Source organism: Schistocerca serialis, chromosome 3 (assembly GCF_023864345.2).
Source record: "Schistocerca serialis cubense isolate TAMUIC-IGC-003099 chromosome 3, iqSchSeri2.2, whole genome shotgun sequence".
NCBI lineage: Eukaryota > Metazoa > Arthropoda > Insecta > Orthoptera > Acrididae > Schistocerca > Schistocerca serialis.
Genome location: NC_064640.1, coordinates 548,333,054 through 548,359,198, shown reverse-complemented (window position 1 = coordinate 548,359,198; position 26,145 = coordinate 548,333,054).

Below are 26,145 nucleotides of genomic sequence, written 5' to 3'. Positions count from 1 at the left end.
CCAATAATATTCACTTGTATCAATCGTACAACCGCGGCTGCTGGCACGAATTATGCCGATACTAAATCAATTGCTAAATCCAAAATCACTTGATAATTAAATCAAATTACTGCAAAATAGAACATTTAGTTTAACAAAACTTACATATAACAAAAAGAAAAAGTGAATAAATAAGCAAGAATAAAACTTTTGGAAACAAAATAAGATATTTAAATATTTATAATAATAAGAAAAAATTAAAGATTCAAATATTTAAAGAAAAAAAAGAAAAAAACACAAAAATGACAAAAAAAAGAAACGCACCCTCGAATGACCACAACAACTTCTCTATTATATATAATAAAGATTAATATGGAACATGTATACCAATAAATGTATTATATTCTTTTTTATTTAATCTTTCTTTTCACTAATAATAAAGAAAGATTAAATTATATAATAAATAAATTTTATATAATTATGTAAATTAATGTAATATGGTATTAATATAAAATTAACTTTATATTAAGTTAACTTAAATATTAATTAGTTAAATAATCTAAGTATAGAAAATATATTAAATTATATTATTATAATTAATGTAATTGTTTATATTAATATAAAATTTTATATTTAATTTTATTGATTATATTTATTATATCCAATTATAATAATATTTAATATTAATTTACATATTATTATATAATTTATAATATAATAACCTATTTTAAACTAAAACATAAGTAGCTATAATCCCAGGTAAATAAATGTATTAAAATAAACATTTAATAATTATAAAATAACATTATAGGTACTTAAATTTAATTAAATGTAATATATTAATATAAATTGTTTATAATATATAATATATATTCAAATTATCCTAACCGAGATAAATTAATTAGAAATAAACAAAATAATACATAAACAAATTTTTAAAAAAAAAATTTAATTTATATATTACATATAAATGAAGTGCCTGACTAAAGGGTTACCTTGCTAGGGTAAATCAAGTAAATGAAATTACCTTCATTAAAAATTACATAAGACAGATTTAAACTACTTCCTTTAGTATCAAATACTAACGTGCATCATACACCTTAATGTAAAAAGGTAAGCTAAACAAGCTAATGGGTTCATACCCCATTTATAGAGGTATCAATCCTCTCCTTTTTAATGACCAACAACTCTACAAAACTTCTCATCCTATCAACATTAATGATAGGAACGATCCTGTCCATTTCATCAAACTCCTGATTTGGGGATTGAATAGGACTTGAGATCAACGTACTTTCATTTATTCCGCTCCTAACAAGAAATATAAATATAATAATAAATGAATCATTAATTAAATATCTTATTGTCCAAGCAATAGCATCGACAATACTATTATTTTCAATTTTGGTGATTCAAATAAAGTATCCAATAGGATGAGATACAGAATTTATTCCATCAATAATAATTAGATCTAGATTATTATTAAAGATCGGGGCTGCACCCTTTCATTTCTGATTTCCGGAAGTAATAGGAGCTTCAAGATGAAATAACTGTTTAACACTAATAACATGGCAAAAAATTGCCCCAATAATGGTATTAACTTATTGTATTCAACTAAGAACTTTCATTTGAACAATTATCATTCTAAGAATTATTATTGGGGCAATAGGTGGTTTAAATCAAACATCTCTACGACAACTTCTAGCATATTCCTCAATTAGACATTTAGGGTGAATAATCAGATCCCTAACAGTTAGAGAAAACATTTGAGAACTATACTTTATTATTTACTCACTATTAAGATTAATTATGGTCTTATTATTTAAGCAAATAAATCTATTTTGTTATAAACCAAATTTATTCAGCCAGAAATATAAAAACTGAAATTAAATTCATAATATTTTTATCTCTTTTATCCCTAGGTGGTTTACCACCATTCCTTGGATTTCTATCAAAATGAATTGTAATACAATCATTGATAGAAAATAACATAACAACTATTATGACAATTATGGTTTTTTAACTACAATTACACTTTATTATTATATACGAATTAGATTCTCAGCCCTAATTATGTCATACACAGAAAATTCATGATCTATAAAAATAAAGTCTCAAAAATCAAGAATTATTCTTCCTATAACAGTAATAATTTCAACAATAGGATTAATCTCAACATCAACCTTAATCTCATTATACTAAGGACTTAAGTTAATCAAACTAATAACCTTCAAAGTTATAATTAAAAGAATAATCTTTTAGTCCTTAGTAAAATTTTACACTTCTAGAATTGCAGTCTAGAATCATAATTGAATATAAGGCCTAAGCATGGTAAGAGAGAAACATCTCATAAGTAGATTTACAGTCTACCACCTTAAATTCAGCCATCTTACCGCAAAAATGATTATTCTCAACAAACCATAAGGATATTGGTACTTTATACTTCTTATTTGGAGCATGAGCAGGAATAGTAGGAACATCAATAAGAATACTTATTCGTGCTGAACTTGGTCAACCAGGATCTCTAATTGGAGATGACCAAATTTATAATGTCATTATTACAGCCCACGCATTTGTAATTATTTTTTTATAGTAATTCCTATTATAATTGGTGGATTTGGTAATTGACTCATACCATAAATAATTGGTGCACCAGATATAGCGTTCCCACGAATAAATAATATAAGTTTTTGATTACTACCACCTTCACTAACTCTTCTTCTTACATCTTCTATAGTAGATAACAGTGCTGGTACAGGATGAACAGTTTACCCTCCTCTTGCAGGAGCTATCGCACATGGGGGGGCATCTGTAGACCTAGCTATTTTTTCACTTCGCTTAGCAGGTGTATCATCTATTCTTGGTGCAGTAAACTTCATTACAACACCAATTAATATACGATCAGAAAGTATAACTCTAGATCAAAAACCTTTATTTGTCTGATCTGTAGCTATTACAGCCCTTATCCTCCTTTTCTCGCTTCCAGTATTAGCAGGGGCTATTACTATACTATTAACAGATCGAAATTTAAATTCATCGTTCTTTGACCCTGCAGGAGGGGGTGACCCAACTCTATATCAACACCTATTCTGATTCTTTGGACACCCAGAAGTTTACATTTTAATTCTGCCAGGATTTGGGATTATTTCTCACATTGTATGTCAAGAAAGAGGAAAAATTGAATCATTTGGAACCTTAGGTATAATTTATGCTATATTATCAATTGGACTAATAGGATTTATTGTATGAGCACATCACATATTCACAGAAGGAATAGATGTTGACACACGAGCATACTTTACATCAGCAACATTAATTATTGCTGTACCTACAGGAATTAAGATATTCAGATGATTAGCTACACTATATGGAACTAAATTCAAATTCAATCCACCGCTATTATGAGCTTTAGGATTTATTTTTCTATTCACAATTGGTGGATTAACAGGATTAGTATTAGCAAATTCATCACTTGACATCGTGTTACATGATACATATTATGTAGTTGCTCACTTCCATTATGTGTTATCCATAGGAGCAGTATTCGATATCATAGGAGGTGTTATTCAATGATACCCATTATTTACAGGATTAACTGTAATTAATACATGATTAAAAATCCAATTTACAATTATATTTATTGGAGTAAACTTAACATTCTTCCCTCAACACTTCCTAGGACTAGCAGGAATACCACAACGATATTCAGACTATCCAGATGCATATACATCATGAAATGTAGTATCAAGTATTGGGTCTACAATTTCTATTGTAGGAATCATTATATTCATTTTAATTATATGAGAAAGAATGGTTACAAACCGGGCTATCATATTTAGAGCTAATATAAGAAGATCAACAGAATGCCTACAAAATAATCCACCTGCAGAACACAGTTACTCAGAACTACCATTAATTTCTAGATTCTAATATGGCAGATTAGTGCAGTAGATTTAACTCTACAAATAAAGATCTGACCTTTTATTAGAAAAATTCATTAATGGCAACATGATCAAATTTATCCCTTCAAGATGGAGCTTCACCATTAATGGAGCAACTATCATTCTTCCATGATCATACTATGGTCGTATTATTATTAATTACAGTAATTGTAGGTTATGCCCTAAGTTACATATTATTCATTGCCTATACAAACCGAAACATACTTCACGGTCATTTAATTGAAACAATCTGAACAGCACTACCAGCAATTACACTAATTTTTATTACACTTTCATCATTACGACTACTTTATTTACTTGATGATTCAGTAGACGCAATAATCACAATTAAAACAATTGGACGACAATGATACTGAAGATATGAATATTCTGACTTTATAGTTGTGGAATTCGACACTTATATAACAACAGAACAAGACCTAGAAAACGACGGATTTCGACTTCTAGATGTAGATAACCGAACAATTCTACCAATAAATACGGAAGTACGAGTATTAACAAGAGCATCAGACATTCTACACTCATGAGCAGTACCTGCATTAGGGGTTAAAATTGACGCAACGCCGGGCCGACTAAACCAAGGAACATTTACAATAAACCGACCTGGACTGTTCTTTGGACAATGCTCAGATATTTGTGGAGCAAACCACAGATTCACACCAATTGTAATTGATAGAACTTCAGTAAACTTATTTATCAAGTGATTATCTAAGATAATCTAAGGAGTTAGTTAAAATATATAACATTCGAGTGTCAATCTAAAATAACTAAATAATTAGTACACCTTGAAATACGTCAGATGACTGAAAGTAAGTAATGGTCTCTTAAACCAAAAAATAGTAAATTAACGACTACTTCAGATGGGGAAATTTAATCCAAATCCCTCAAATAAATCCTCTCATATGAGTCTCCCTATTTATTATATTTTCGACTACATTAATTTTATTTAATCAAATAAACTTTTTCTCATTTAAACCAAATCTTATTAAAAGGGCACAAAAAAGAACAATTGATATAAAGAACTTGAATTGAAAATGATAACAAACTTGTTTTCAACATTTGATTCATCAACTAATATCTTCAATTTATCATTAAATTGAACTAGAACATTCCTAGGATTAATATTAATCCCATCAATATTTTGACGTACACCATCACGAATTAATATTATTTGAAATAAACTAAACTTAACCTTACACAATGAATTTAAAACACTACTAGGACCAAAATCATTTAATGGAACAACTTTCATCTTCATTTCAATCTTTATTATGATACTATTTAATAATTTCATAGGATTATTCCCCTACATCTTTACTAGAACAAGACGTTTAGCATTAACATTTGCAATCGCTCTACCTATATGATTAAGATTTATGTTATTTGGATGAATTAATCATACCAATCACATATTTACACACCTTGTCCCCCAAGGAACACCACCTGCATTAATATCATTTATAGTATTAATTGAAACAATTAGAAATGTCATTCGCCCAGGTACGCTAGCAGTACGACTAGCAGCAAATATAATATGCAGGACACTTACTATTAACATTACTAGGAAATACAGGACCATCTATAGCAATAAACTTAATTTCACCATTAATTATTGGACAAATACTTCTGTTAATTCTAGAATCAGCAGTAGCAATAATTCAAGCCTATGTTTTCTCAATTTTAAGAACTTTATATTCTAGAGAAGTATACTAAACTTATGTTAACAACTCACTCAAACCACCCATTCCACTTAGTAGATAACAGACCTTGACCATTAACAGGAGCAATTGGAGCAATAGTTCTAGTATCAGGATTAGCAAAATGATTTCACCTATTTAACATTAACTTACTTATAATCGGATTTGGAATTACCCTAATAACTTAATCCAATGATGACGAGATGTAGTACGAGAAGGAACATACCATTTGAGAGCTCATATCGACAAAGCAGATTGCGACCTCGATGTTGGATTAAGAAAAATTTTGGGTGCAGTAGCCCAGTAATTAGGTCTGTTCGACCTTTAAATTCTTACATGATCTGAGTTCAGACAGGCATGAGCCAGGTCGGTTTCTATCCTAAGATTATTAATTCATATTAATACGAAAGGACCATATGGTTGAAATATTATTTATTTTATTGATTAATACTAATTAAATTACTATTTTGACAGATTAATGTGTTGAATTTAGAATTCATTTATGTAGATTTTTTCTACAAATAGTATTGATACTTTATGATTTATTTATGTTTATTTTGAATTTTCCGTTATTAGTTATTTGTGTTTTAATTATTGTTGCTTTTTTAACTTTATTAGAGCGTAAGGTTTTAGGTTACATTCAAATACGAAAGGGTCCAAATAAGGTAGGTTTTGTTGTTATTCCTCAACCCTTTAGTGATGCTATCAAGTTAATTTGTAAGGAGCAGCCAATTCCTATTATATCTAATCATTTACTTTAATACTTTTCTCCTGTTTTTAATTTAATAATTTCCTTGGCTGTTTGAGTGATTTTCCCTTTCTTAACTTATATGTGTTCTTTTCCTTATGGATTTTTGGTTTTTTTACGTTGTACTAGATTAGGTGTTTATACTGTTATAATTGCTGGTTGGTCTTCTAATTCAAATTATTCTTTACTACGTTCTCTTCGTTCTGTTGCTCAAACAATTTCATACGAAGTTAGTTTGGCTTTAATTTTATATCTTTAATTATTTTAATTGGTAGTTTTAACATGTTTGATTTTATAAATTATCAGCTTTATTGTTGATTTATTATTATTTCTTTTCCTTTAGCTTTAGCTTGTTTTGCTTCTTGTTTAGCTGAGACTAACCATACTCCTTTTGACTTTGCCGAAGGTGAATCTGAGTTAGTTTCAGGTTTTAATATTGAATATGGTGCAGGTGATTTTACTTTAATTTTTTAGCTGAGTATACTAGAATTATTTTTATAAGAATATTATTAGCTTTAATTTTTTTAGGTGGTGACTTTTATTCTTGTATATATTTATTATTAAGCTTGCTGTTATGTCCTTTGGTTTTATTTGAGTTCGTGGGACATTACCACGTTTTCGTTACGATAAGTTAATGTACTTAGCTTGAAAAAGTTTTTTGTCATTATCTTTAAATTTTTTTATTTTCTTTGTTCGTTTAAAGATTTTATTTATTTCATTTATTTAGTGAAATTTTTTAAGAAAAGTTAATAGAAGAGTTAAACTTCTAGTTTTATGTTTTCAAAACATATGCTTTTCCTAAGCTAATTAACTTATTATTCCTTAATTAGTTTATCTCATGCGTTTGCAATATGTACATTAATTAAGAAGTATGTAAAGTAGATAATTGTTAAGATTTGTCCTGTTATAATGTAAGGTTCTTCAACAGGTCGTTTTCCAATTTATGTTAATAAGCATACAACAACTACTATAATTCAGAAGAAAATCTGATTGATAGGATAGAATTGAATACCTTGGAATGCTGTTTTATTATAAAATGGTAAAATTAATAAGATTCTAATTGATAAGAATAATGCAATAACACCTCCTAGTTTATTAGGGATTGATCGTAGAATTGCGTATGCAAATAAGAAATATCATTCTGGTTGAATATGGACGGGGGTTACTAACGGGTTGGCAGGTACAAAATTATCTGGATCTCCCAGGAGGTAAGGATTAAGCAAGCACAGTATAATTAATAATTATGTTATTAATACAAATGTAATAGAGTCCTTGAAAGTAAAGTATGGGTGAAAAGGGATGTTTTCAATATCTCCATTTAGGAGATATTGAAAAAACCCTCCTCATACTCATTGAACTAATTCTGTTCCTAAATACGGAATTGCTGATAATAAATTAGTAATTACTGTCGCACCTCAGAATGATATTTGACATCAAGGTAAAACGTATACTATAAATGCAGTTGCTATAACTAAGAATTGGATTACTGTACCAATTATTCAGGTGTGTATGTATATGTAAGATCCATAGTAAAATCCTCGTCCGACATGTAAATAAATACAAATAAAAAATATAGAAGCTCCATTTGCATGTAAGGTTCGAATAATTCAGCCATTATTTACGTTCCTAGTAGGAACCCAAAATTCCATCAAAATGAAATATTTGTTGGTGCAGGTAAATCAACCAAAGAGTTATTAATGATTTTAATTAAAGGATGTCTCAATCATAAGGGTTTATTCATTAGTAAATTATCTTATTTTACGAATAGGCCCCTGGTTAATGTTGGTGATTTTAACAACTCCTAATAGTGCTAAAAATAAATAAATTATTATTATTATTGTGATAATGAATGTTGGTCTATTATATAGTTTTTCTAAAGATATTGTTATTTCTTGATAATTGATTGAATTATCAATATTTATAGTTTCAGTATTTTTGAAAATGTCTATAAATATTGTTATATCTAAAATAATTAATGTTGATATGATAAATATTAATATTGTTAAGGTAATAATTATCGTAATTGATTTAGGTTGAAATATTTCGTTTGATGCAATTCTCGTAATATAAATAAATAGAACTAATATACCACCAAGAAACGTTAAAAATAAAATATATGAAAAACTATATCTTTCCATTATTGTTCCTCTTATTAGACCAACTAGAAAAGTTTGTAGGATAATGAAAAGCATTATTGATATTATGTGTCTAAATTTAATAAAATTAATATTTATTACGTTTGATAGCAATATAATTATTATTTTGATCATTTCAGGGGTTAGATTACTAAAAATATCCGTTTTGGGGACCGATGTTGGAAAGCTTTTCCACCTCTGAAGTTTTAAAAGTGGGGGCTGGACGTATTTCCGGTTTACAAGACCGGCGTTTTTTTTAAACTATTAAAACTAATGTTTATATTCTCTGTCTTTACTTCTTTATTGATTTATTTTGCTGGTATTTATGTTTTTTCTTCTAAATGTAAGTATTTATTAATGGTTCTTTTGAGATTAGAATATATTGTTCTTTCTTTATTTATATTGGTTATTGTTTTTCTTATTGAGTTTGATTATGATTATTTTTTTCCTGTTATTTTTTTGGTTTTTTCTGTTTGTGAAGGTGCTTTAGGTCATTCTATTTTAGTTTCAATAATTCGTTCTCACGGGAATGATTTTTTTAATTCTTTTGGTTTATCTTTATGTTAAAGTATTTATTTATAACTAGTTTTTTGATCCCTCTTTGTTTGGTCAATAATTGTGGATGGTTGGTTCATTCTTTAATGTTTCTATCTAGTTTTGTTTTTATGATTTGTGTTTATTCATATGCAGATTTGAATATGATTAGATATTATTTTGGTATTGATTAGTTTTCTTTTAGTTTGATTCTGCTTAGTTTTTGAATTTGTTCCTTAATAATTACTGCTAGAGATTCGGTTTATTTAAGTTTTTATCATTCTAATTTTTTTGTCTTTATAGTCTTAATTTTAATGATTATGCTTTATTGTTCGATTGCTAGATTGAGTCTTCTTTCTTTTTATATATTTTTTGAGGCTAGATTGGTTCCTACTTTACTTTTGATTTTGGGTTGAGGCTATCAACCTGAACGGTTGCAGGCTGGTGTTTATTTAATTTTTTATACTCTGGTTGCTAGATTGCCTTTATTATTAGTGTTATTTAAGGTTTATGATTTTTCTAATACTTTATATTTTCCTTTATTGGTTGATTTTGGTTCTTATTATTTTATATTTTATGTGTTTATAATTCTTGCTTTTTTAGTTAAGATGCCGATATTTTTGGTTCATTTGTGGCTTCCTAAGGCCCATGTTGAGGCCCCTATTTCAGGTAGAATGATTCTTGCTGGTGTTTTATTAAAGTTAGGTGGTTACGGTATTTTTCGTGTTATGAAGGTTATTTCTTACTTGGGTTTAAAGCTTAATTATTTTTGATTGTCTTTAGGTTTATCTGGTGGGGTTATTGTTAGATTTATTTGTTTTCGTCAGGTTGATTTAAAGTCTTTAATTGCATATTCTTCTGTTGCTCATATAAGAATGGCTATTGGAGGATTGATAACTATGAATTGATGACGTTGTATGGGTTCTCTTTCTTTAATGGTTGGTCATGATTTGTGTTCTTCTGGTATATTCTGCTTATCTAATATTATTTATGAGCGTTTAGGTAGACGAAGATTATTAATTAACAAGGGTATAATTTATTTGATACCAAGAATGGCTTTATGATGATTCCTTTTGAGATCTTCTAATATAGCTGCTCCTCCTTCTTTAAATTTGGTAGGTGAACTTAGATTACTAAATAGAATTATATCTTGATCTTCTTTTAAATATTTTGCTTTAATTTTTTTGTCTTTTTTTAGAGCTGTTTATACTTTATATATGTATTCTTATTCTCAGCATGGTAATTATTATTCTGGTGCTTATACTTGTTCTCTTGGTTATTTTCGTGAATATCATCATTTAATTTTACATTGATTGCCTTTAAATATTCTTTGTTTAAAGGGAGAGTATTTTTTTGTTTAGGTTGCTTGATTATTTTAATTAAAAATGTTGTTTTGTGGAGTCAATGATATGAATTTTTCATCTTAGGCCGTGAATTTGTTTTCTATTTGTTCTTTGAGTTTTTTTTCTTAATTTTTTTCTAGAACTATAATTTTTATTTTGGGTATTTATTATTTAATAAATGATTATAGAGTTTTTGTTGAATGAGAACTTTTTCATTTAAATGGTTCTATGGTTGTTATGACTTTAATTTTGGATTGAATGTCGCTTATTTTTATGTCTTTTGTTATGTATATTTCTTCTTTGGTTATTTATTATAGAGAGGATTATATGTCGGGAGAAAAAAATATAAATCGTTTTATTATTATTGTTTAAATATTTACTCTTTCTATAGGTTTTTTAATTATCAGTCCTAATTTGATTAGAATTTTATTGGGATGGGATGGTTTAGGTTTAGTTTCTTATTGTTTAGTTATTAATTATCAAAATGTGATATCTTATAGTGCGGGTATGTGAACTGCACTTTCTAGTCGAATTGGTGATGTTGCTATTTTAATTTCTGTTGCTTGAATATTGAATTTTGGTGGTTGAAATTATATTTATAATTATGATTTTATTTCTAATTCTTTTGAAATAAAGCTTATTTCTATATTAATTGTTTTAGCAGCTATAACTAAAAGAGCTCAAATTCCCTTTTCTTCTTGACTTCCTGCTGCTATGGCTGCCCCTACTCCTGTTTCTGCTTTGGTTCATTCTTCTACTCTTGTTACTGCTGGGGTTTATTTATTAATTCGTTTCAGACCAATATTAGATACTTATAATTGTGGTTGATTCTTACTTTTAATTGGTTGTATAACTATGTTTATGGCTGGTTTGGGAGCAAATTTTGAATTTGATTTGAAGAAAATTATTGCTCTTTCTACTTTAAGACAACTTCGTTTAATAATAAGAATTTTGGCTATGGGTTATCCAAAACTTGCATTTTTTCATTTATTAGCTCATTCTTTATTTGAGGCTTTATTGTTTATGTGTGCAGGTTCAATAATTCATAATTTAAAGGATTCTCAGGATATTCGTTTTATAGGTTCAATTGTTAATTTTATGCCTTTAACTTCAGTTTGTTTTAATGTTTCTAGTTTGTCTTTGTGTGGTATACCATTTTTAGCAGGTTTTTATTCAAAGGATTTAAATCTTGAAATGGTTTGTTTAAGATGAATTAATTGTTAGATTTTTTTCTTTATTTCTTTTCTACTGGTTTAACTGCTTCTTATTCTTTTCGTCTTTTTTATTATTCAATATCTGGCGATAATTATTTTTATTCTAGATTTTCTTTTGATGATAAGGGTTATTATATTTCTTTTGGTATAATTGGTTTATTGTTTGTTGCTGTTTTTGGTGGTAGTCTTTTGTCTTGGTTAATTTTTCCTGTTCCTCGTGTGATTGCCTTGCCTTATTATTTAAAGTTTTTAACTATTACTGTAGTTGTTTTGGGTGCTTATTTGGATTATCTTATTTCTAATTTTGATTTTTCTCAAAATTTATTTTCTTTAAGTATACTTTCTTTTGTCAGATTTGCTGGTTCTATGTGGTTTATACCTTTTATTTCGACTAAGTTGATTAGATATTTTCCTTTAAAATTGGGTTATTATTCATCTAAATCATTTGATTATGGTTGAGGTGAATTATTTGGTGGTCAAGGTTTGTATAGACTATTTATTTATTTAATTAGTTATATATAGGGTTGATATGATTCTAATTTTAAGATTTATCTTTTAACTTTTATTTTTTGAATATTTATTTTGGTGGTATTATTTTTCGTTTACTTAAATAGCTTATAATTAGAGCGTGACACTGAAGATGTTAAGGAAGGATTTTTACTTTTAGGTATTTATAAATATACATATAATATTTTTACAGTGAAAATGTAATGTTTTATTTAAAATTTATAAATTTTAGAAATGTTAACGGAGTTTAACCGCGAATATAAAAAGTTAGCAGCTTTCATATTGGCTTTACATTTCCTTAATTGGAACTTTATAGTTCAATTATATTATTAACAGTAATACGCCTCTTTTTGGCTTCAATTAATAAGAACAAGGGTATTTTATTTACCAACCTTCCAGGTCGAAACTGACTGCAATACTTCGCTTCTTATTCCATTTAAGGTTGATTGATTATATCAATACTTTTTGAATGCAACCCAAATGTTATGTTTAACTACAACCCTTTATTCTGCTCATTGTAAGGCTTCTTGATTTCATTCATGGTATTGTCCACCTAATAATACTATAATAAAAAATATTGTTGATACTGTTCAGATTATAATATCTGAAGTTTTAAAAATAATTACAATTGGGAGGATTAGTGTGATTTCTACATCAAAAATTAAGAAAATTACTGCAATTAAGAAGAATCGAAGTGAGAATGGTATTCGTGGTGATCTTTTTGGGTCAAATCCTCACTCAAATGGTGATCTCTTTTCTCGGTTGTTAATTAATTTTTTTGATAATGTTGTTGCAAGTATTATAACAATTATTGGAATAATAAATCTAATAAAAATTCTTGTAGATTAAATTAGGATTGTTTTTCTTGATGTATATCAAGCTTTTTGATTGGAAGTCAAATGTACTATTTATACTAGAAAAACAATTCTCTACCTCATCAATAAATAGAAATGTATAAGAATAATCATACTACATCTACAAAGTGTCAGTATCATGCTGCTGCTTCAAATCCAAAGTGGTGTCTTGGTGAGAATTGGTTTATTGAATGTCGAAGAAGACATGTTGATAAGAAAATTGTTCTGATAATTACATGTAGACCATGGAATCCTGTTGCAACAAAGAATGTTGATCCATAAACTGCGTCTGCAATGGTGAAGCGTGCTTCTCAATATTCGTATGCTTGAAGTACAGTGAAGTATAGTCCTAGTAGTACTGTGAAGAATAGTCCTTTTAATGCTTGAGTATGATTAGATTCTATTAAACTATGATGTGCTCATGTTACTGTTACTCCTGATGCTAAAAGAATAGCCATATTAAGTAATGGAATTTGTATAGGATTAAAAGGTTGAATTCCTATTGGGGGTCATAATATCCCTAGTTCAATAGTGGGTGCTAGTCTTCTTCTAAAAAATGCTCAGAAAAATGAAACAAAGAATAGTACTTCTGTTGCAATAAATAAAATTATTCCTCATCGTAATCCAATTGATACAAATCCCGTATGTAGTCCTTGGTATGTTCCTTCTCGTACTACATATCGTCATCATTGGATTATAGTTATTAGGGTAATTCCAAATCCGATTATAAATAAGTTAATGTTAAATAGGTGAAATCATTTTGCTAAACCTGATACTAGAAATATTGCTCCAATTGCTCCTGTTAATGGTCAAGGTCTGTAATCTACTAAGTGGAATGGGTGGTTTGAGAGAGTTGTTAACATAAGTTTAGTATTCTTCGCTAGAATATAAAGTTCTTAAAATTGAGAAAACATAGGCTTGAATTATTGCTACTGCTGATTCTAGAATTAACAGAAGTATTTGTCCAATAATTAATAGTGAAATTAAGTTTATTGCTATAGATGGTCCTGTATTTCCTAGTAATGTTAATAGTAAGTGTCCTGCAAATATATTTGCTGCTAGTCGTACTGCTAGCGTACCTGGTCGAATGACATTTCTAATTGTTTCAATTAATAATATAAATGATATTAATGCAGGTGGTGTTCCTTGGGGGACAAGGTGTGTAAATATGTGATTGGTATGATTAATTCATCCAAATAACATAAATCTTAATTATATAGGTAGAGCGATTGCATATGTTAATGCTAAATGTCTTGTTCTAGTAAAGATTGAATGGTCTCTGTTGGATTCCTTTCATGTTTGATTTCTTAAATCTGTTGTCATTTATGGAATAAATTCCTCTTCTAAATTTACTGTGGCGTTTCTATCTGGGAGGAGACTGAGTAGTGGAACGTGTTACCTTTACACGTAAACAAGAACGATCTGTCACACTACTACACTTTAAAACACAGTTTATATGTAATTCATGTCACACAGTCTCATACGGAACCTACATCCGCTTTCTGTTACATACTGTATATGATAAGATACTGTCATCCCCCTTCCCTTCTGTGTGAGAGGATGAATGATCAAATGTGTTTGTAGTTGCATGCTTGAGGGTAGCAGACAAGGCTGTCTGCTAGAGAACAGTAGCACCAACGTCGGAACAGGTAGCTATGCTTTCTTAAAGCAGAGAGGTTTCTATCCTTAGTATGGTTCTGTCCATCCGTTGTCATGTTGGTATAGGAAGCTGCCCCTCTGGCCCCTTCCGTTTTGTCTTTGTGAGCCACCCTCAGGAAGCACGCTCGGTAGTAGGCAGTGGCTGTGGGACCGTGGCGAGCGTCTGAAGTGGTAAGATCTCCGGCCAAGCGCGTGTCTGCTAAGTCCATAGGACAATGGATTTGTTAAGTTCAGCCTAACTGAAAATATAATCATCTTTATTTCGGGTTTAGCTCTAAAATATCTAAGGTTATCTTCAATTGAAGCGTAGTGTAATTCTCGTGTGAAGTTCAGATTATTTTGGGGTAGTTGCTTTGTCATTACTTTGTGAGTAAAGTGGAACCACGTGTTGATCAGTAACTCTAACTAAGATCAATCTTAAATGCGAATGCTTGTGTGATTATAACGTCTCGTCTTGACAATATTTTCAATATAGCAACTTTTCTTTATGTTCAACCCATGTGGGGTGTACTTTGCGAGACCAGTACCACGTGCTTATATAACTGTTTGACCCGTCAGGTTAACAGTAAGACGTTAATAACCAGTTCGAGGTTTTTCTTTTGTAATTTGCTTTTCGATCCAATTTATTTTAATTATCAAAATTATTGTGTAGTTATACACTTTGTGTAAACCAAGTTGACCACGTGAATCATGTGGTGTAATTATCAAAGTAGCCCTCAGCTATTCTTTTCGGGAAGATTTCACAAAGAGTTAATATGAATTTAGTATACCAGTGTGTGGTAATTACATGACAGACAGGATTGTGTTACAGACGTAATTTCTTTGGGTGAAAACTGAATCTGTTGGTTGTGGTTAATTTCTTCTTGCTTATGTTTCAACGTTCTTTGGGTGTTGTTTTGTGAATGCAGGGTTGTATGCAGTCTCCCAATCTTGGCTCCATATTTGATGTGTTCCGTAAGATTAAAATCTCACATTTTTACAATCCTTAAACAAGGCACCAGCTCAGTTATAACTCACGTATAATATGCTGAAATTTCAATGAACAATCTTAAAATAAATTTCCAAATATAAACTGATTTCTTTCTTTTTATTTAAATTCTCCTTTTTATATATAGATATATTACCGGTTGTTGTATGACTGTAAAAGATTATAATCAATGTTAGTCTGATTGGTAATGTGGTAAACCTAGACTAGTTACCTGGTGAAACAGTTGCGCAGTAATTCACAGTTAACTTCTCCCCAGACAGCTCACAGCTTTTAACCCGCTTTTATTCTACTATTAGCACCCGATTTCGGCATAGCAAATTCATGTAGCAATATTACACATGGCGACCCTGTTCTGTGATTCCGCTAGACTCTGGAATCTCTGAGACGTAAGATTGCAAGCGTTGTATAATCTTAATTTTTTTTCCCTACAGCGCTCAAACAACTTCTGCGTTGTTTCTGAGGAGACTTTCTAAAGATTCACTGCGTTGTTGAGCGGCGTTGTGTTGTTTGTCTTGTTGTTTTGTTTTCTATATTTGTGTGTTTTATATGTGTGTGTGGTTTTTTTTTCTCGCTTGTAAATTCCACTGTTTCGATCAAAGATAAAAATTTGTTTTGCGTGTGAAAAAGTGAGTAATAGGTTGGGTACCTTTCGTGTAACTGTTGAAATTTTTGGGGGATACATTTACTGTGATTAGTGTGTTGCGTACTTGGTATAAATTGAACTAATGCAGACACGTAACCAAACTAAAAGTAAGCGGTCCGACAACTTAAGCAACATGGACCAAGGTGATAATTTGATTTCGAATGTTAACACGTCGGGCGGTTTCGAAAATGCAATGGGAAATACTTCAGACGAAATGCAGAACAGCACGAACGGGCTCACATCAGAGCCACAAATTAATTTGCTTCCTACTAACCAAAACGATTTGGCAGAACTCATGAAAGCCTTATTGCAACAAAATAAAGAAAACGCACAGAAATCTGAAAAATCGATCCGCGAGCTAGGGGAACAAATGATGCATAAATCTGAAAAATTGATTCGAGAGCTAGGCGAACAAATAGACGAAAAACTAATCCAGCAGACAAATAAAGTCGACAAGTCGATGCAGAGAGTGTCCGATGATATCTCACAAAGAATAAACAATCTGGCAAGTGAAATAAAAAGTGATACTATGAAACAATTAGGCCGTACATTTGAACAAATCGATGATCGTCTGCGAGCCTTAGAACAGAGCAAGCGGAGTCGCGATGCCGAATCCAAAGAAAGCGAAAAACGGTTACTTAGGAATTTCCAAGGGCTGAGGGAAGAATGCCAAAGGGAACATCAGCAGGTACTCTCGAGGGTCCAAGAGGCAGAAACGCATTGTCCCACGTCCGTTAGCAACACAATAGCGGACAACAGTTTAGCGATCCACGCGTTGGAACAGCAAGTAGAACAATTGAAGCAGACTGGGGCGGAGGGCAAGAGACAAATAGATGATAAGATTGCGGCATTAGCGGACATTGTAGGCACGATGAAGCTGACGGAAAGCGAGAACAATACTACACCGGTAGCGGCCGCAGAGACCGAAGAAGTGCGTTCGCTTCTGAGGTTTCAGAAGGGACAATTCGAAGTGAACAGGCAACACAAGGCTGTAACAGGCGAATTACAAGAACGCGTGGCGCATCTGGAAAACCGCATGGCGTGTGATTCCGAACTCGCCAATAGCACTAAAAATAGCCGTACGAACAGTGCAGAGAGGGACTCCGGCCACAAGGGAGATTTTGACGACAGGGAAGAATGTAATTTGAGGGGCAGACATGAGAAAAATTGAAACATTCAAGGGCCTCGACAGGAGGAAATGCGGGGATTTGATTTCAAACATTTCATTACAGTAAGAAAGTTTGAGATATTCCGAAATTCGCAAAAAGGAATACATCCACGTGCATGGCTCGAGCAATTTGAGTTTTATCTTCCCCCCGACTGGGCAAGTTCACACAAGATAGAATATATGTGTGGCTATTTGGAAGGCGAACCGGCGAGTCGCATGAGGTCGGCAGCGCGTCACTGCAACTCCACTCGGGAGTTTCGACAAGCCTTTCTCTCCGCCTATTGGTCGGAAGCGGCACAAGACAGGGTCAAACATGGCATAATTATGCTGCCAAATTTGAACCAGTCTGGTTTCGGCAGCCCTGCACGCCTATTCGACCACATGCTGCAGGCAAATCAATTTTTATACGACCCATACGGGCCTGTGGAACTAATTAGGATATGCATCACCAAATTGCCGATGCACTTGCGGCACGTCATTCTTGCGGGACGATGCAAAGAGGACGTGGAAACGTTTAAAACACTTCTCCAAGAGTTGGAATATAATACAGCAGAATGCCCGCCTAATCAGGCACAAAGTTATTACGGGGCACAGCAGCGCGACCGCAGTCGTGGCCATATTACTGATCAACGGCGTGACTGGTCGTCGCGACGCGAACGAAACAATAATCGGGACCGGCCGTATAGAAACTGGGGTAACAGTCGCAAACACAGGTGGAACAACAGAAATGATCGAGGATGTGGACAGAATCGTGAACGGAACAGTTACGGCAACCAGAATCGATATCACGGTGAACACGTTGGGAATAGGACTGTAGGCGGAGCACCTCATGATGTTGAAATTCGGCCGGCCAATCCTAGACATAATCCAGCAAATGGAAATGAACAAAACCGACAATGATAAATGATCAGCGCAGAAGGCGCCCAATCGGAACAAATGAGTGACATGGCAAATGAGTAGAAAGGACAGTGAGAAGTAGAGAGGACGGTGAGGAGAAAGAATTGATTAGTTTAAATTTGTGACATGCATTTTGAATAATATGTTGGTAAAAATTAATGATAAAGATGTTTCTATGTGATTGATTGAAGTGATGTTTTAATTTTTTTTCTTTCCTTGTGCAATTAGGATTTAGTTTGATTCAAACGTGAAGATAAAAGGTTTCTTTGTGAACGAGTGAAATGCTGTTTTTTTTGTGTGTGTAAAATGAAAAGAGCCGCTCCTGAGAGAAGCAAGATCTGTGTTGAATTAATGCAAAACTCAGGGGAATATCCGATCTGTGGGTATTATGGGTCTGGCAAACCCAGGTCCCCAGCTGTTAGTAGCCTTGTTTCCGATTTTCTGCTTTCAGTGCTACTATCTATCTATTACTATTCTATATCTGTCAGTATAAATGAGGATCTCTTACTATAGTATGTGTGCTGTATGAATTTCTTAAGATAGGAGAACTCTGAGAAAGGAATGAGTAAGTTTGGAATCTTGAAAACAGGATGCGATAATACGATTGTTTAACCATTGGCTTCCCAATATGCGATGATATGTTAATATTGATGATATATGTCCTTTTTGTTCTTTATAGCTGAGTACATAAAGTGCTGTCTGTGGATTTCGTAAGTATATTGATTCCCTTCAAGGTGAAAGAAGGATTGTGGTTTGTGTAATTTACGTGGCCCTGAAATATTATTGTGGTAGTCAAATACGAGCAGTTTTTCAGCAATTGGAGAATGGAACGGAAATATGGATCCTTTCGATAGTCTTGATTGATGTTGAGCCAGAGCCTGAAAACTTATTCTGCGTTAATACTTGTCCCAGAAAAGCGACGTTTATGTGTTTTGCTGATGCTGTGAGCATTACAGCTTACTGTTTTCGCTGGTGCGGGATGCACTGCAGCGTATATGATTTGTACTGAGGAAATTTCCCTCTTGAAGGTAGAGGAAGATTAAATAAATTTGATTATGGGACCGAAGGAAGGCTTGGTTTAAGGTAATAAGGATGAAGCAAAACATTTGTCATTTAAACTACAGGAGGATTCGGATCTTTTGTGTCTGTTGTAAGTTCAATATGTTAAGATGAAACTGTTTTACAGAATAGAGGAGACCACAATTTTGCCATTCATGAGATATGAATCTAGAAAAACCACCACAGGCGAAATAACTGATTTGGGAGCGAAAGGTAACTTAGAGAACGAACGAAATCGCAGCAAAATGGGTAAGAAAATGTAATATAAAATGTAAAAAAAAAAAAAAATTAACCTTCTCAGAGTCATCTGCGTGATTAATTCTAGTGATAACGTAATTTTAGATGAAATTTTCTTACTGTTTTATGTGTGAATATATGAGTATGATAAATGTATAATTGCGAGTCTCTTTTCAGGTGTGCGAACTGGTATAAATGTTTTGGTGTGTAAATAACCATTGTTCTTTTTACTGTGTATGTTTAAGGAAAGTTTCTCCATAATTATCATGTGACAAGACGTATACCGCGAGCGTCAAGAAGAGGACGAATTAGAACAATGTTGTAGTGGTATATACACGGTGTTGAAATAGCATTCAAGTAGCTTATTGGCTTAACTAGTAGTGGATAGAAGTAGAATATTGAGTAATGCATGTTTATGGGTAGTTAGTTCGTAGAATAGACAACAGGTGTGCATGTATGTGTGTGTAAATAACATGTGAACCCTATGCTGTCCTGACCTATACTTGCACAAGGCATAATCCTATTCATTTTAGTGAATTAATAAGTAGCATTGGATTTTTTAAAACGTAAGTGAACCACATTAGTGATGTGGATTTAAATATTATATTGTCAGTTCATTTAATTTTTTATTTTTTTTACATTGTAAAGTCATTTCACTTTTATTTTTTTTACATTATCAAGTCATTTAAATTTTATTTTATATTGTCGATTCATCTAATTATTTTTATAAAAAAAATTAAGTCTCACTTTGTTCTTAAAAATTGTGAAAGACAATACTAAGTGGTATTATGTATGACATTGTGTAATCACATAAGGATGATGAAAAATTTCTGTGAATGCAGTTGAGAACGTGAAAGCGAACCGGCAAAACTCTTCAGAGACAGCGGGAGCAGCCGGACTAGTTGTAAACTGGCGGGTATCCCAGCAGGACACGCTGTCAGCCAGGCCACTTCGGGAGCGCGGCCGACAACAAAAGAAGGTAGGCGGCTAACACTTTCCCTTGTACCTGGAGCTAATGGGCGGCCGCCCCGGGCGACCCTTCCTCGAGGCGATGACCTGAGATGGGCGAGCGGTCCACCGCGCGGAAATCCATCTGCTGGCAACGCACCACACGCACGCGACCGTGACGAGACGGCCGCGGAGAAACAACACAAGGGGCGTGGAGCCTTTTGACAGGTACTGTCCAGAGAAACTTGCAGACGTCAACGACGCCTATCGACATTTTCTGACGGATGCCTACTGTCAAGCGACAGTAAATCATGGTTCGATGTTCTCTGGTCGCTAAGGGTGGCACAAAAGAAGAGCCATTAAGTGTCATCCTTGCCCAGGAATATCAAACCGGCGAGTCAATTGAGGATAACTCAAGAATGTAACAACACAAAGGGCGTGGATCCTTTTGACACATACTGTCCAGAGAAACTGGCAGACTTCAACGACGCCTATCAACATCTCCTGACGGATGTCCACTGTCAAGCGACAGTAAATCATGGTTCGATGTTCTCTGGTCGCTAAGGGTGGCACAAAAGAAGAGCCATTAAGAGTCATCCTTGCCCAGGAATATCAAACCGGCGAGTCAATTGAGGATAACTCAAGAATGTAACAACACAAAGGGCGTGGAGCCTTTTGACACATACTGTCCAGAGAAACTGGCAGACTTCAACGACGCCTATCAACATCTCCTGACGGATGCCCACTGTCAAGCGACAGTAAATCATGGTTCGATGTTCTCTGATGGCTAAGGGTGGCACAAAAGAAGAGCCATTAAGTGTCATCCTTGCCCAGGAATATCAACCTGGCGTGTCAATCGAGGATACCGCACGAATTTGACAACACAAACATGGAACCAAATCGAGATGTACGTGACTCAGACCACCAAGAGAAACTTCATGAGAGGGCAGAGACAGCGGGATTGCACGCAACAGATGGACAAAAATCCCTACTGACAGCTGCGGCGACGCACTCCCTTCCCCTCCCCTTATATTGTGCCTCGGAACAGTGGAACTAGTGAGTGTATCAGTGAACAGTGATTATACGGTTCTTAGTTCAATGCATATACGTGTGTTTCTGTCACAGAAACTTTGACTCGTGTGTTTTGCAGGGATTCGATTTATTGGTGTTTACTAGACTGACTCTTGTATTTTGCAGTAGTTCTATTTATTAATTTTTTTTTAGACTTTGACTCTTGTATTTTGCAGGTGTTCTATTTATTATTTTTTTTAGACTTTGACACTCGTGTTTTGCAGGTGTTCTATTTATTGTTCTTTTTAGACTTTGACTCTTGTATTTTGCAAGGTGTTTTATTTATTGGTGTTTTTTTTTAGATGTTGACTAGTGTACTGTTTTATTGATCAATGTTTGTTCTTGTGTGATGTATTAGATTTGTGTTATTTTGTTTTGTAAATTCATTCATGTGGCATTGCATAGTTTATCAGTCAGATTGCTATTCATTCTCATTGGACTGTGATCGATTAGCCTTTGCATGGGGCATATTTAGTGTGAGGAACCCCTTCTACATCTACATCTACATTGATATTCCGCAAGCCACCCAACGGTGTGTGGCGGAGGGCACTTTATGTGCCACTGTCATTACCTCCCTTTCCTGTTCCAGTCGCGTATGGTTCGCGGGAAGAACGACTGTCTGAAAGCCTCCGTGCGCGCTCTAATCTCTCTAATTTTACATTCGTGATCACCTCGGGAGGTATAAGTAGGGGGAAGCAATATATTCGATACCTCATCCAGAAACGCACCCTCTCGAAACCTGGCGAGCAAGCTACAACGCGATGCAGAGCGCCTCTCTTGCAGAGTCTGCCACTTGAGTTTATTAAACATCTCCGTAACGCTATCACGGTTACCAAATAACCCTGTGACGAAACGCGACGCTCTTCTTTGGATCTTCTCTATCTCCTCCGTCAGACCGATCTGGTACGGATCCCACACTTATGAGCAATACTCAAGTATAGGTCGAACGAGTGTTTAGTAAGCCATCTCCTTTGTTGATGGACTACATTTTCTAAGCACTCTCCCAATGAATCTCAACCTGGTACCCGCCTTACCAACAATTAATTTTATATGATCATTCCACTTCAAATCGTTCCGCACGCATACTCCCAGATATTTTACAGAAGTAACTGCTACCAGTGTTTGTTCCGCTATCATATAATCATACAATAAAGGATCCTTCTTTCTATGTATTCGCAATACATTACATTTGTCTATGTTAAGGGTCAGTTGCCACTCCCTGCACCAAGTGCCTATCCGCTGCAGATCTTCCTGCATTTCGCTACAATTTTCTAATGCTGCAACTTCTCTGTATACTACAGCATCATCCGCGAAAAGCCGCATGGAACTTCCGACACTATCTACTAAGACATTTATATATATTGTGAAAAGCAATGGTCCCATAACACTCCCCTGTGGCACGCCAGAGGTTACTTTAACGTCTGTAGACGTCTCTCCATTGATAACAACATGCTGTGTTCTGTTTGCTAAAAACTCTTCAATCCAGCCACACAGCTACCCTTAAGGGTAACAATCACATAATTATTGAAGTTACAGTATAATGACACAGTGCTCATTGTTTGCTAGCTAATTGATATATAGGAGAGTGATTAAATTGTGCCACATACTTATTTTAATTCTGCAAATTACTAGTTTTATACGATACAGAATTTTTTTGCGATAACCACTTTGTAAAACATGTTTTTTCTCTTATCATTTTTTTTGCTTTTGCGGATTGTGCATTGTAATGTTCTGCTTTATAATACCGATGTTATTTGATGTTCTTTTTTTAATTGCTGTGGCATCTTTGCTATTTTCATAAATTTTACTTGTTAATAAACAGTCATAAATTTGCCTGTGATCAGTTGGCTCTTGCAATGAGCAAATACTGGTGAACTCCATAAGGGTAACAACCAGAAATTGTTTTCATATTAATGACACAGGAACCATTGTTTTTACTTGCTGACCGAATTAGGTCTACACTATCTTTTAAATAGGTGTCACAGATTGTGTTCTTTTTTTTCTGTTTGAAATTAGTAGATTTTAAAGATTTGTTGAAATTATTGTGGTTTAGCAAGTAGCTGGTGACCTTTTGCCTTTTCTTTACACTTTTGGTTTAAGTAGGGTGTGAGAAGCCTGCTTGGGAATGTCCTAGCATGGCCACAAAATTCCCTGCACAGTCTTTTCCTGGAGCGTTGGGGTTATGAAAGGTCTCTGTTGGATTCCTTTCATGTTTGATTTCTTAAATCTGTTGTCATTTACGGAATAAATTCCTCTTCTAAATTTACTGTGGCGTTTCTGACTATCTGGGAGGAGACTGAGTAGTGGAACGTGTTACCTTTACACGTAAACAAGAACGATCTGTCATACTACTACACTTTAAAACACAGTTTATATGTAATTCATGTCACACAGTCTCATACGGAACCTACATCCGCTTTCTGTTACATAGTGTATATGATAAGATACTGACATGCCCCTTCCCTTCTGTGTGAGAGGATGAATGATCAAATGTGTTTGTAGTTGCATGCTTGAGGGTAGCAGACAAGGCTGTCTGCTAGAGAACAGTAGGACCAACGTCGGAACAGGTAGCTACGCTTTCTTAAAGCAGAGAGGTTTCTATCCTTAGTATGGTTCTGTCCGTCTGTTGTCATGTTGGTATAGGAAGCTGCCCCTCTGGCCCCTTCCGTTTTGTCTTTGTGAGCCACCCTCAGGAAGCACGCTCGGTAGTAGGCAGTGGCTGTGGGACCGTGGCGAGCGTCTGAAGTGGTAAGATCTCCGGCTAAGCGCGTGTCTGCTAAGTCCATAGGACAATGGATTTGTTAAGTTCAGCCTAACTGAAAATTTAATCATCTTTATTTCGGGTTTAGCTCTAAAATATCTAAGGTTATCTTAAATTGCAGTGTAGTGTAAATCTCGTGTGAAGTTCAGATTATTTTGGGGTAGTTGCTTTGTCATTACTTTGTGAGTAAAGTGGAACCACATGTTGATCAGTAACTCTAACTAAGATCAATCTTAAATGCGAATGCTTGTGTGATTATAACGTCTCGTCTTGACAATATTTTCAATATAGCAACTTTTCTTTATGTTCAACCCACGTGGGGTGTACTTTGCGAGACCAGTACCATGTGCTTAGATAACTGTTTGACCCGTCAGGTTAACAGTAAGACGTTAATAACCAGTTCGAGGTTTTTCTTTTGTAATTTGCTTTTCGATCTAATTTATTTTAATTATCAAAATTATTGTGGAGTTATACGCTTTGTGTAAACCAAGTTGATCACGTGAAGCATGTGGTGTAATCATCAAAGTAGCCCTCAGCTATTCTTTTCGGGAAGATTTCACAAAGAGTTACTATGAATTTAGTATACCAGTGTGTGGTAATTACATGACGGACAGGATTGTGTTACAGACGTAATTTCTTTGGGTGAAAACTGAATCTGTTGGTTGTGGTTAATTTCTTCTTGCTTATGTTTCAACGTTCTTTGGGTGTTGTTTTGTGAATGCAGGGTTGTATGCAGTCTCCCAATCTTGGCTCCATATTTGATGTGTTCCGTAAGATTAAAATCTCACATTTTTACAATCCTTCAACAAGGCACCAGCTCAGTTATAACTCACGTATAATATGCTGAAATTTCAATGAACAATCTTAAAATAAATTTCCAAATATAAACTGATTTCTTTCTTTTTATTTAAATTCTCCTTTTTATATATAGATATATTACCGGTTGTTGTATGACTATAAAAGATTATAATCAATGTTAGTCTGATTGGTAATGTGGTAAACCTAGACTAGTTACCTGGTGAAACAGTTGCGTAGTAATTCACGGTTAACTTCTCCCCAGACAGCTCACAGCTTTTAACCCGCTTTTATTCTACTATTAGCACCCGATTTCGGCATAGCAAATTCATGTAGCAATATTACAAGATGTAGGTGAATAATCCTATGAAATTATTAAATAGTATTATAATAAAGATTGAAATGAAGATGAATGTTGTTCCATTAAATGATTTTGGTCCTAGTAGTGTTTTAAATTCATTGTGTGAGGTTAAGTTTACTTTATTTCAAATAATATTAATTCGTGATGGTGTAAGTCAAAATATTGATGGGATTAATAATAATCCTAAGAATGTTCTAGTTCAATTTAATGATAAATTAAAGATATTAGTTGATGGATCAAATGTTGAGAATAAGTTTGTTATCATTTTCAATTCAAGTTCTTTATATTAATTGTTCTTTTTTCTGCTCTTTTAATAAGATTTGGTTTAAATGAGAAAAAGTTTATTTGATTAAATAAAATTAATGTAGTCGAAAATATAATAAATAGGGAGAATCATATGAGTGGGGATATTTGAGGGATTTGGATTAAATTTCCCCATCAGAAGTAGTCGTTAATTTACTATTTTTTGGTTTAAGAGACCATTACTTACTTTCATTCATCTGATGTATTTCAAGGTGTACTAATTATTTAGTTATTTGAGATTGACACTCTAATATTATATATTTTAACTAACTCCTTAGATTATCT